Raw genomic sequence first — 13559 nt, 5'->3', positions numbered from 1 at the left:
TTTGAACAAAATGCCAGACTTCAGGTCCAAGGGACATTAAGTAGTAAGCCATTCTTTTCTTCCAGAAACCAAAGTTAGTGCCATCGAACAAAGTAGGTCTTCCTGATGCTTCGTGGTTTCTCATCATGGTTGTGGATCCTTCTTCAAGCTGTTAGGCTAGTATGAAGAAACTTGGCTTTGATACCAATTGTTGGAAATACTGAGGTGGGGGTGAATCAGTGTTTCTTACTATTTTTTTTTTAATTGTTCTAGTGATTGCCAACAACCTATATAGATATGTATATGTATACACAGAACACAAAAATCAACAACTGAATTTAATGCTTTTATTAAAACTCAAGACAGTGCAAAGAAATAAATACAACATAGGTATAAATATGATTGTGAATAATTGCCAAGCTCCAACTTGGACTTCAGTGAGGCTCCAACCTCCAGAGCACCAACTCTGTTTTTTAGTAGTTTTGCACTTAGGAGCACCCACCCCAATGACTTCAGTCCTGTTCAGTTCTGAGGCTCCAACCTCTCGGGTTCCAACCCAACCTTGGTATAAACAAGTATGCTGTTGCACTCTATTCAGCTGAGGTTGTCTCAGTCATGCTCTCCTGCCTCTACTGCTTCTGCTGCCTCTACAACCTCCGCTGCTTTTTTTGGCTCTTTTGCCTCTGCTGCTTCTACTATCTCACCCTCGAGTTCTTCACCACCATAACCGCACCAACAGTTCTCCGTTTCTACTGTTTTATACATTCCCATGCCTTTGTCCATTCATTTCTGCTTACACCATCTCTTAGGCTTCCTCCTCAGTCGCTGTCGTTTCCTCTGACTCGCTTGATCTTTCAGCTTCCCTCTCTTCAGCAGTAGCAACCATCAAATCATTGAACTGCTCTGATTTTCCCAGTATTATTTCAACCTTTGCTTTCTGGATGGGACGGCCTCTTGATTCATCTCTCATATCAATGGTAGATGTTGAGATTTTCTTTTCTACAGCTAGACCATTGTTCTTCAATATCTCAGCAACAATAACCACTGTGGCAATGGCCATTCCTAAAGCAGATAGCTCCACTTCTTCATGCTGTTGCATATACCTCTTGGCGAGGTTGACATAGAAGAAGAGCGGCTTCTTGGTATTGGAGACTTGAATCCTGTTTTTCTTGTGAACATCATTCAGATCCATGTTTCCAACTTGCTCAGTGATTTCTTCCACGGCCATCGTTCCTGTGCTTTGCTCTTCAGGAAATTTTCCCCTCTTAATACCTCTGCGTTACTTCTCCGCCTCCACTGTTTTATTCCAAAAACCCACGTAATCGTGCCCATATTAGCCTCTGCCGCATTCACAATCACAACCGTTGATCACCCTCATCCAACGGTTCCCACGTCGCTACAGCCTTTTGCTTGCACATTAAACCTCGTGCATATCCTCACCATCTGATCAAACCCCGCAGCGATCGGACGACAGTCACACCTTTCCTCGCCGAAACCTGCATACGCGTTAACTTGTGGGGGCGGCAGTTTTCATCTGCCACACATCATATTTTGATTGGATCGATGGCCCTTGTACGTATACCACCGAACCCCAGTGGGCAGTGCGGGGAATACTGCTTACCACCTACATGTACGTCTCCCGCGCATTATTGTCCGCGCATCTTTCACGTGTGACGACCGTTGGATCCACTGCTCTTTGATCCAAAGGCTCACATTCATGTTCCATGTATGGTTGTGTCAAAATAATGAGCAGGCGGTTTAATAGATCAATGGGTATACCATGTGGAGACTTGTAATTTGTTCCACGGATTTTTGTGATGCCACGATTTGTTGCAACAACCAATATCGGTGCCATCTCATTCTCTAGAGCATGATTCAAAAATAAGAATCATTCAATGTCAAGCATATGGACTCCATCAATAAAAAACACTCCTCATACAATTTCAGCTTTGCCTTCTTCCCTCCATTCAACAACTTTACTGTCGATCTGTTCCCTCACTTCAGAATGGATCTCTCCAGTATCTCCTGTAAAGAGGGCTAGAAACCCTTGCGTCCTGCTATTGATGACATCTATCTCATGCAGCGTAATGCAATGCACCACTTCTTTGCGTTTCTGAAGCTCTCCATTCGGGCACTGTACGAATTTGGTCTGCGGCCCCATTGCATCATAATCCCTGGACCTCGCAAAATACCGCCCCAACTTTGTAATCTTCCCAGAAGCTTTATCGATCACAATCACATCCCCACTCTGGACCTTCTCCTTGCTCAAACCTTCGATCATCTTGCTCCCCAAATCATACACAGTCTCCATCTCTGTCGTCTATCTGCTCCTCGAATATTGCCATATTGACATCAATGACAATCTGTGTCCAACAATCATATGTCCAATAACATTAATACATCTAACCTAGACCAAGCTAGGGATTCAACCAAAACGACATATCTCTATAGGCCTAGATTTCATCACCATTCAAATACATTTCATATAATGAGATAGTCAAACCCAACTTCACAAATATCAATAAGAGTTAGACACACAAACATATTGATTATAATAGGGTTTGATCAGAAAACACACACATACCAAGTAAATCAATTCTAACACAATATAAGGGTCTTGCTCATACATTCCACCAAACCCTAATGAGCTAGGGTTCCAATGTAGAACACACATTCCACCAAACCCTAATGAACTAGGTTTCCAATGTGGAAAAATAACAAACCCTATATTACCAAAACTTCTAAGGTTTTGATATTTTAGACCTTATCATTCCATCCTAACAAGTTAAGATTTCCCAATGATACCAAAATCCCAAATATGAAATCATCAATAAAGACTTTAACTAGCATTTCACAATATCCCTAGTTAGTTCAGGGTTTTAAACATTCACAATAGCATACCCTTCGGTTACCAAAATACCAAATATGAAATCATCAATAAAGACTTTAACTAGCATTTCACAATATCCATAGTTAGTTTAGGGTTTTAAACATTCACAATAGCATACCCTTCAGTTAGGGTTTTCCACAACTTGTCTAGGGTTCTAGCAAATCATATCAGAGTGGGGTGGGTAGATTTATCAAGAGATGAATCACCCAAACAAGAATCACTAGGATTCAATACTGCTAGTCATAACAAGGTTAGTAATAGATCATCAAATGCATAATCTTTTTAATCAATGAATTCAAATCATACCTTTGTTTCTTGACCAACCTTGTCTTGAGAGATCCTCCTTCTTGTGGATATTTTCCCTAATTAATAGAGGAAGAATGATGATTAGTATTTAACATAATCAAAACTAAATGAATGAATGAGCTCAAAACTAAAAAGACATGAGATACTTATCTATTTCCAGAAAAATCTCATTAATGGCCAAGAGATCATCCCTGAGTCTAGTTATCTTCACAAAGAAGGTTTCCACAATATCTTCTTTAGATATCTTCTTAGTCCTCAGCTCATTCTTCAAACTTGTTACTTGACCAATGTTATTAATAGTGAATAACTTTGACAAGGCTTCATACATCTCCTGAGCATGATCGATGTTAGCTATGAATGGGACAATATTGTATTTTATCCCTTCTACCATCAGAGTCATAGCCACCAATTCTATATCCCTGAATTTTGCTTTGTTGGCATCACTGGCTTCTTCTGTATGCTTCTTTACATTTCCCTTAACCAAGTCTAGCACCTTGCTCTTCTCGAGGATTAGGTCAATCCTCTTCTTCTAAGGTTTGAAGTTAGATTCTCCTTCAAGCTTGATCTACCCCTTGATAGAGTTAGACATCTTCCTTGAATATGATAGTCTCCTTCCCTGAGATAGTGCCTATGTATGGATCTACCTTTTTCTTTTTTCTTCACCAAAGCTCTGATACTCCCATCAGTTGGAGCGATCTGGTGAACATGGTGTTGATTGGAACAGACATGTTGGAAGACATGGAGTAGGAAATGTAGGTAATCAAGAAGAATATAAAGGGAGAACATGACAGGCAGAAGAGCTATGCAGATCAGAACATAGTGTTCAAGGAGTTTCAGGTTGGGGAACAGGTGTACTTACGCATCAAACCAAAGAAGAGCTCCTTGTGGATTGGATCATGTGCCAAGCTGTCACAACGATTTTGTGGACCCTTTGAAATTATTGAGAGGATCAGACCAGTAGCCTATCGAATTTCACTACCTTCGACAGTGAAATTCCATGACATTTTCCATGTGTCATTTCTTAAGAAGCGTGTTAAATATGTTGATCATGTGATTCACTAGTCTATATTGCAAGTGGAGTCAAAAGGAGAATTCTATCTCAAACCGCAGTGTATATTACAAATAAATATGCTCATGCTCTAGAATCGAGCAATCGAGTAGGTTATAGTGTAGTGGAAGCACTTTGGGCCCAATGAAGCTACATGGGAGATGGCAAATCAAAGGCGGGCTATGTATCCTTCATTGTTTGCGGTTGAGGCAAAGTAGTTTTGGTATGATGTTTGGTATATGTTTTTTCATATGTTTGGGTGATATTTTGATATATGTACATATGTATGTGGATGTAAATACCGCAATGAGCTAAGTTGTAAAGGTACACTAAGAGGTATGGGTTTCATGTTATTGTGATGTTATGTTGTCGTGTTGGTTTACTTCTCAGCAGGGTGATCATTGTAGATACTACAGTGAGCTAAGTTATAAAGCTCCATGGGCAATATGTTTTCTTTTTAGTGGTTTTGTTGAGGTATAGGTGTGGTTGAACACCAAGGACAATGTCCCCCAAGGGGGGGGGTGTTCTGTAACAACCCTCGTGAAAATTCCATGTAATAAAAGTTAATAAAGGAAAAATAATAACCAAGGCTGATAGGAAACTTATTCCAAGCTGAATGTTGGGAAAAACATCCTAGTGTGGGTGTTCATTAGTTTATTATGGCTAAGGAAATTGACAAAGGCTTTGGAAAGGAAAAATGACATTTTTGGCACATCTATTTATGAAAATAATGGAAATTAGGAGAAAAGGAAGGTTAAAGGTCACAGGTTACATGTGAGGAGGAAAATGAAGGAAAACAATGGAAAACGAAGAAAATAGACGCCTCATTAATAAAAAGTTTTTTGAGGACTAGTTGCTACCTTTTTTCAGTTTAGTTTTGGAGCTCTATCTCTCTCCCACTCTTGGACACTTGCGTTTTCTTGGAGCACTTTGGCATTGGATCAAGAAAGGAAAAGAAGACAAGAGCAAGGAAGGAGTAAACAAGGAAGAGCAGGATCAAGTACCTATAGCAGGATTCTTTGCAGGTATCAATTTGCATGTGTGATTTCCTTGCTATACTGGGCATGCATGGTATTGCATGTGGTTCTTTTTTGTCATGGCATGGGTTTTTACGGGTGTGATAGTGTTTTCAGCCTAGCCTTTCCATTTTTAGATAGCCTTGGTGTGATGGGGTTCTCATGTTTTGGTTGAGCTGGATTACCTGATGGATTTTAAGCTGAGTGAGGTGGATCTCCAAAAGAAAGAACACATGGCCTAGTGATCCTTGAACAAGACTGTGGATTGTGGTAAAGCCACTGGCCTAGTGACCCCTAAACTAGATTGTGGGTTGCGGTAAAGATAGGTATTGTGTGCCTCGATGTACCTACGAATCCTCGACCGGTTAATGGAGGGATATACGGTAAATCCTAGAGTTGGTTTCACTTGATTATGCCTAGGAATCCTTACCGGTGAATGGCGGGATATATGGTAAAAACTAGAGGGTGGAGTCTCGGTTCGGTCCTAGTGATCCGATGTGGATTGCGATAAATCATATAGACTAGGAGACAAGGAAATTCTTCACGGTGTAGGAGGAGAAATTCAGTGGCATCCGTGCTTGTTTTATGGCCTAGTGATCCACGATGGATTATGTATAGCTTGGTTCTATTAATGAGGGTGATGTGGTGTAGCCTTGGGAAGCCCTAGTTGAGTTTGGTTTTAAGTCTCACATTCATGCTTGGAATATGGCACGGGGGTTATTGATTAAAAGGAAGATTTGGTTCAATCAATCTATGGTTGGGTGCTTCGTGTCCAGAAAATGGAAGGTTGACTTTTTCTTATGAAAAATGGGAAGGCCAACGTACATTCATATAAAATTAATACTTAGTAATAAAAAATAATAGGTTCATAATTAACACAATCTAACTAAAATACAGTTTTGAGAACACAATAAAAAAATCTATGATGAATTATACCAACAATAAGTATGATTAATTGTTAAAGAAGATACAAAAGATCTCCAAAGCATAATTATGTCCAGTAAAAGACTAAATACAGTATAAATATTTTCAATTTCCCCAACTCTATTGGGGAACAGTATGTACATGTGGTAATATACAAATTGCAATTCTGATATCTTGCAATTTCCAACTGCTTTTCAAATTCATTCCGGGGAGAGATATGTGTAAATAACAAAATTAACCATTTAATTCCTATACATAGATTGATATCAGTAATTATCAGCGTTTGGTGGGCTCAACACATCTTAATCTGGCACAAACAATGCAGTCATTCATGTTAATATATTTTCAGTTTTCACCTTTCATTAGCCAGTGAAAGGGCTAATGAAAAGGGTCAATCAAGTCATGATATCAGTGACTCCTCCATTATCATCATCTTGAGAGACTAGATCAATAAATAATGATCATCGTCCGTCAGTAACAGTCAGCAATGGCATGCTTTCAAAATGCTGTACACAAGCTGCTTCTTAAGTTACACGAGCACCGGAGTGGAACAGGGCATGCAGGAAGACAAGGTCTACTCCTTTTAGGCTCAAATAATTCTATAACTAAAATGGCAGATGCAAGAGCATAGGTGTTTTGGATGTGGGAAACCCTGCAAAGGCCAGATGAAAGATTCATGTTCTATATGCTCTGTTTTGGATGTGGGAAACCCTGAAAAGGCCAGAAACACAGGGTCCGCTCCTTTAAACTCAGATCATCTTATATGTAAAATGGCAGCTGCACGAGCATCTACAAGATCATATTTCCCTGCTGCTTGGACATCAATCGCTAGGTGTTTTGGATGTGGGAAACCATGCAAAAGCACAAATAAAGATTCATGTTATGTTAGAATTGAACTTGCGAACTGTGCTCTTCTCTCCATTTTTAAATGGAGATAATGGAAGTATAGATTATGGTTTGCAGATTTTTGTGGTGTGGTTTTTGAGAGAAGCTGAATACGGATATAGATTATTCCAACGATTCACTCCTAGCAACAAGGATACGCGCTACGCTTTTTTCTTTTTGACATGTTCGGCCTGAATCTATACATTAGATTCTGTGTAAAACTTGATCCAAGGGTGGCCAGCCGAAGAGGAAAATATTGTCAGTAAGATTCGTATATTTATAATTGCATTTAAGAGAAAATAAAGAGAGCATATATACCTAATATTTAATTAGCCCAGCAATTCAACAATTTTACTTACTGTAAGTCAGTAATAGTCAGCAATTGCATGCTTTCAAAAGGCTGTACACAAGCTGCGTTTTCAGTGAGACGAGCACTGCATTGGAACAGGGCATGCAGGAACACGCAGCCTGCTCCTTTTTGGCTCAGATAATCTTATCTGTGAAATAGCAACTGCAAGAGCATCTACAATCTCATATGTCCCTACTGCTTGGATATCAATCTCTGGTTGTCTTAGACGTGGGAAACCCTGCAAAGGCCCGCAGAAAGATTCATCTTCTCCATACTCTGTTGGAATTGAATTTGCAAACTGTGCTCTTCTCTCCCTTTTACATGGAGATAATGGAAGTGGGGATTCTTCTAAACATTGACCCTTCACAGCAAGGAAACAGTTTTTCCCCTTCGGGATGCTCGTTGGAATCTTTACATTAGGCTCTGTGTAAAACTCGATCCAAGGGTGGCCTGCAACCACAGATGAAAATATGGTCAAGAGATTCATAATTACATCTTAAGAGAAAATAAAGATAGCACATATACATAATATTTAATGCTCAGCAATGCAACAATTTTACTCACTCTGTAAAGATAGCACATACACAAAATATTTAAAGCTCAGCAATGCAACAATTTTACTCACTCAGTACTTCCTGAGGAGAAAGTCTCTTTTCCACATCCCTTGAAAGCATCCTTGATAGCAAATCCTTTGCTAACCCTGATATGGACTGCCACTCTTCAGAATGAAAATCTAACTGTACTAGTTTTATTGCCTCAAATGTGGCTTCAATAGATTCTCCTCGAAATGGTAATCTGCCTATCAAAAGAACATGTAGGAGGACACCAGCCGCCCAAACATCAACCTTTTCTGAATATGCACCTGCCAAAACTTCAGGGGCAATATACGAAGGACTCCCTACCACCCCAGAGAAGGTTTGACCTGTTTGAATGTAAAAAAGTACTCTCAGTGAAATACATAAAAAAAAAAAATACTGAAATTATTGTAATAATGATGATAATTTCCTTTTATACATGTTTAGTGAGAAGAACCAAAGTTGATTACGATGCAGTTAACAAACAAATACCTTTTGCAAACCGCATGGACAAGCCAAAATCAGCTAGCTTCAGTTGTCCGGAACTGGCTCGGAGAACATTCTCAGGTTTTATATCCCGATGGACAACGCCCAACTCATGACAGTATTTAATGACCATTATTAATTCCTTGATCAAGTTTGCTGCCTGATGCTCAGAGTAGCATCCAATCCTAGACATCTCGTCAGTGAGGCGTCCACCAGAGCATAACTCCATCACAAGATGCAAAGATTCTTCATCTTCATACACCGCTTGGAGTGTGACAACTTTAGGATGGCCTGACAGATGCTGCATAATCTCAATCTCCTTATACACATTTTCTTCAGTCTTTTTGGGGAGGGTCTTACAGGCCAGCTCTTCCCCAGTAGCTTTGCTCTTGCACATTCTCACCAGACCAAATCTGCCTCGTCCTAATTCGAGGCCCAAATCATAATCTTGTTCAATCTTTCGCTTCCTACCAGTCCGGGTAGAATCAAGAATACAGCCAACCTTTCTCTTGAATCCTCTTTCTCGTGAATTAGGTAAACAACCCCTTCTTGGAGGAGGAGGAGGAATGCAAGCTGCTGTAGGATGCAAATCTAAGAAACCCAATTCTTGACCCCTCATATTTTCCATTATCAGCTTCCTCTGCTGTTGGAAAGAAAGGTGCGAGGCTAATGATGTGGAAGACTCGCCATTATTGCGTAGGCGAGCTGTGTCTTCTAAATTGGCACGGTCTACTGCTGCTCCTCTTGTCCGCTTCCTTGGCAATGAATCCATTTCAACTACGGACTCTGCCAAAAAAAATTTAACTGGGGCTGCTCAACCAGACCAGAAGGGAAGAATGTATATGGCAAAAAAGAGCCTATACTGACTAACTCCAATTAAATGCTGGGAAGCAATACAATCTGCACACACAAGCAAATAGCCTGTAAATAAAAATCAAATAGCCTGTAAAATATAAAAAAACCCTCTGAAAATTCAGATAAAACGAATCTAAGTGATTTTCGGTACCATCTTTTCAAATCCCCTTCCTCAGCCCTATGTCTTCAGCGACTTCAAAGATATTTCAATCCCCTTTCCCCCACCCCCCAAAAACATAAGAAAAGAAGTACCCAAAATCTAATATATTAAAGAACAATTTACATACCACTGTAAATTTCTGCTTTCTGCTCAAACGCGTGAGCTACCTTCAAAATATGAGTGAATAAATCTGAATCTCTCACCCAGCGAGTGTATGCAGTGGGTCGCAGAACTACAATGGCCAAATGAATTTGAAATCCTCGATGTTTACAGAGATTTATTGCAACCACCAGCACTCGTAAAGAATACTCGTTTCTTTCGGCTCTGAACAGAGCCTATCAGTGCCGACGCTTGAAACTTTACAGAAGCTGAATTATTTAAGCGGAAACCGTTGAGAAATTCAGTGAGACAATCGTGGGGAACTAAGATTTTGTCACAAAATGCAAACTCGGGAGCCTCTGCAACGCAGCTTGCACTGAAACAGGGCGAGAAATGCGGAACGAAGGCAACCTGCAACTTTATTTTTCAGAACTCAGTTGAGTATTATCTGTGTATTTGGGTTGGTTTGCAAACTTTCCATGGGATTTCCATTCAATGTCATATTAATAGATTTGTTGGGTGATGTCACATTCTATTCATCTGTCGGGATCAATGTAATTGGTGCGAAAGTCCACCACCCGCCGACGTAGAGTAAGGTAATTCCTTCATTGGTGAATTCCTGCCACCTCAGCATTTATTCCCTTAATTTCATTATTTATTTCCTATTACTGGAGTGATAGCGCCCCTCTCCTAAGTGGATAGGGCCTCGGAGTTGAGCCTTTGGACTTGATCTCAAAAATGTCATATTGTGGTTGGAATTCAGGAATGTTTTGTTTATTCTTTTGGAAAACTCTCATGTATTCCGTGCCTATTACCAATAACACTTAAGGGTTCATTGGCACTAATGTTGGGCATTTAGAGATAAGTGTCGGCCCTATTTATTAATGTGAGATTTTTAGTATTGTAAAATGATCAATAGTCCATTTTCAATAGTATTATTTGATGCACTTGGATTTTATAAAAAGTGGGTAAGGATTACAACTCTAGTTTGGCAATGGCATACCATTACAAAGTTGGAGGGGGCTAATTTTTTTTAAGAGATGATGATGAGTCATCCCACAATAATTAAGACTTTCTCATTATTTTTAATTTTTGTTAAAAGACTTAATATTTGGTCATTTTTTATGTGGGTAAACAAATCTAATTTGTCAATTTCCCATAAACTTGATGGTTTCGAATAGAGTTTGTGGATTATTTCCTATCACTAATGCCTTCTCTATTAAGGAAAATAATGGCAATATTGTTCCCAATTATTATATTAAAAATACTACAATATTTCTAATGTCGTGCGTGTCAAGATGATCTATTAGATTGGGAGCATTGTCTTCTTTCAAGCTTAAGTATTACAAAGATCCGAAGGCTACATTTTCATCAAGTCAGTATTTAGTTTTACCTAGTTCTTATTTTTATTAGAATTTTACCTAGTTCTTATTTTTATTAGAAGCACATGAAACGTAGTATAATCAGAGGTAAACAAACTTTTCATGTCCATTAAATTTAAAACAACTATGTATAGATTTAATGGAGTTTGGTCTCAATGAATTGATGTGCACAAGTGGAATCTTTCTCATTGGACCAAGTATTGTGAAATTTTCTTGTGCTCCAAAGGGTATTTTGTTGTTCAATTTGATAATTCTATCGATTAACAAAAAATATTTGACATGGTCTCCAGTTTTGGGGCAAGGTGATGATCTTTATTACCCATTGGTTTAATATTTTAATCATTCTTCAATGGTTGTATCCAAAATGTCAATTTGGGTCAAAACCCCAAATTTCGCTCTTCTATTTAAGAAACTTTTAGCATTTAATGACATGAAAAATACTTTGTGGGGTTATTTAAAGCATGATGTGGATCACTTTGAGTAAAGCTTGTTCACATATTCTTAATTTTTTTTTGAGATTGATCTTAGCAAAGGTCTTCTAGGTAGAATGATACTAAATTTTTTAAATTTATGACTCTTGGTTATGAAAATACAACATTTTGTTGTTATATTTATTGAGCCAAGAGACTCATTCTACAACCCAGTGTGAAGGCGATGTGTAAGTATGTGAGTGCTCAACTTGGAGTCTCTATTAAAATAAAAATAAAATATTGTCTAAATAGAAAAGAAATGTTGGCTATAACAAAAAAAAATATGTTATGCATATTTAATTAGTTGTCCATATAACCTAACATATATCCAATGTGAGTTATGAATAAAATATTTTAATAAGAATTAATATTGATGTACACTTAAAAATATATTAATAAAAAAAAGTATTTTAATGTGTGTTGATAAAATGACTCAATGATGTTGTTAGTAAAACATTTTATATATTGGTTTAAAAAATTATGTATATATCATATTTGAAAAAAACAAGTTTTATTGGTTAAAACATTTGAAGTCGTCTCAGTATTTTACAATTTAATCCTTTTTTAGGTATACCATTTTTTGTCGAAATCCAACAAAGAATTTTTGGACTTACAAGTTTAAGTTATGAAATACAATTTAAACAATGAAAAATTACACATTATTTTTGCACTCTAAAATAATTATGCATTTGAAGAAAATTGATCTCTCTTGGCTCATGTTAGAGTCGTGCTTAACATGGATCTATGCTAGTCCTAATGCAAGACATTTATAGTACTCTTGCCCTCAAGTCTTGTGGTCCTCCAAAGAGGAAAAATGGACATTTCTTAAATCCAAAATTTGGCAACATTATGAATTCCCCTTGTGAATGATAAAGAGGATAAGAACTCCATAGATTTTAAGTTTTAATTTTAAAAGAAGACTTGAATGATGGAACAATGATAAGAATGATGAGATAAATTAAAATGTCAAGGTTAATGAGGAAAATATCAATAAAGTGGATCCCCCATGTGAGATTGTAGCAAGTGAAGATATAACTCATAAAATTAAGAGATATAATGAATTTTATATTTGCAAGTCTAAGGTTCACGAGGTCTTGGATAGATGGTGATCGGGTGTTCTGTTAAAGCACTCCTTGATTTGAAGTCACCAATTCAATTCCCCGCCCAATCAGGGTGATATATTGGACATGTTGAAGATGTAGTCCTGCCAAGTTTACAAAAAAAGAAGATATTTATAAGTCTAATAAAGAATGACTATTCATTTAGATTCTAAAGGTAAAAAAATTTGACATACATCCAATTTAAGAACCATAGGTTTAGGAAAAAGTAAAAAAAAAAAGGAGAGAGAAAAAAAAATGATGAAAGATAATGTTTTTCATTGTTCCATTTTCATTGATATGTAGTTGTCATTATTTTGATATATGTATAAATATTGTGAGATATTTTTGAAAATAATTTAAAAAACATTTACAAAATATAACATTTTCTTATTAAATTATAATTATTTTCTTTTACATGTTAACACTTCTAAAATATATTATTAAAATGAGGAGAAAATAGTAGTAATATTGAAAAAATTATAGATAAAGAGTTAATTTAATTATTATAATAATTAAATATGTAAATAATATTCCAAATTTTAGGAGAGAAGGGGTGGGGATAAATATGAAAACTTATTGATTTAAACAAGAATAATGAAGGCTTAATAAACAAAAATAAATATTCACTATAAGTTAAGGAGTCACAAATACTATATAAATTATGAAAATAATAAAATATTTATAATACAATAGAGTGTAGAATTATTAATAAATGTTTTTTGTTTTTAAATAATAGGAAATATAAAAATATAGAATATGAAATTAATAGGTAAATATAGTATTGAAATATAGTGATGATATATTTAATATATTAGAGTGAGTAAAATAAATAAAAGGAAATAGATAATATAATAAAGATATAGAAGTAGTGTTCCACACGGACGCACTCTCCAGGGTGGGCGATGTGCTTCGTCGCTCTCCCATGCTCTTTGGATAGGGAAATTCCTGGGGAAACATTTCCCATGTCCTTTTTTCGGGGAAACTCCAACGAACCTTTTTCCTGATGACGAAAAGCAACCTCATGTTCCCCAAATT

At 37.1% G+C, this 13559-nt stretch overlaps 3 pseudogenes; all 3 read right to left on the bottom strand.

The window, feature by feature from the left end:
• Positions 1–784: 784 nt before the first annotated feature.
• LOC149225429 (uncharacterized protein At2g34160 pseudogene) lies at positions 785–1275 on the bottom strand (annotated as a pseudogene).
• A 328-nt stretch (positions 1276–1603) lies between these two features.
• On the bottom strand, positions 1604–2523 carry LOC149225428 (uncharacterized; annotated as a pseudogene).
• Positions 2524–7440: 4917 nt separating this feature from the next.
• On the bottom strand, positions 7441–9233 carry LOC149225427 (serine/threonine-protein kinase PEPKR2-like; annotated as a pseudogene).
• Between the last annotated feature and the right edge of the window lie 4326 nt (positions 9234–13559).

This window comes from Pinus tabuliformis, chromosome J (genome assembly GCF_031772625.1).
Source record: "Pinus tabuliformis cultivar Carrire ecotype Pingquan chromosome J, CPIR1, whole genome shotgun sequence".
Lineage (NCBI taxonomy): Eukaryota > Viridiplantae > Streptophyta > Pinopsida > Pinales > Pinaceae > Pinus > Pinus tabuliformis.
Note: the sequence above shows the minus strand (reverse complement) of the source record. Positions and strands in the feature narration are given on the sequence as shown.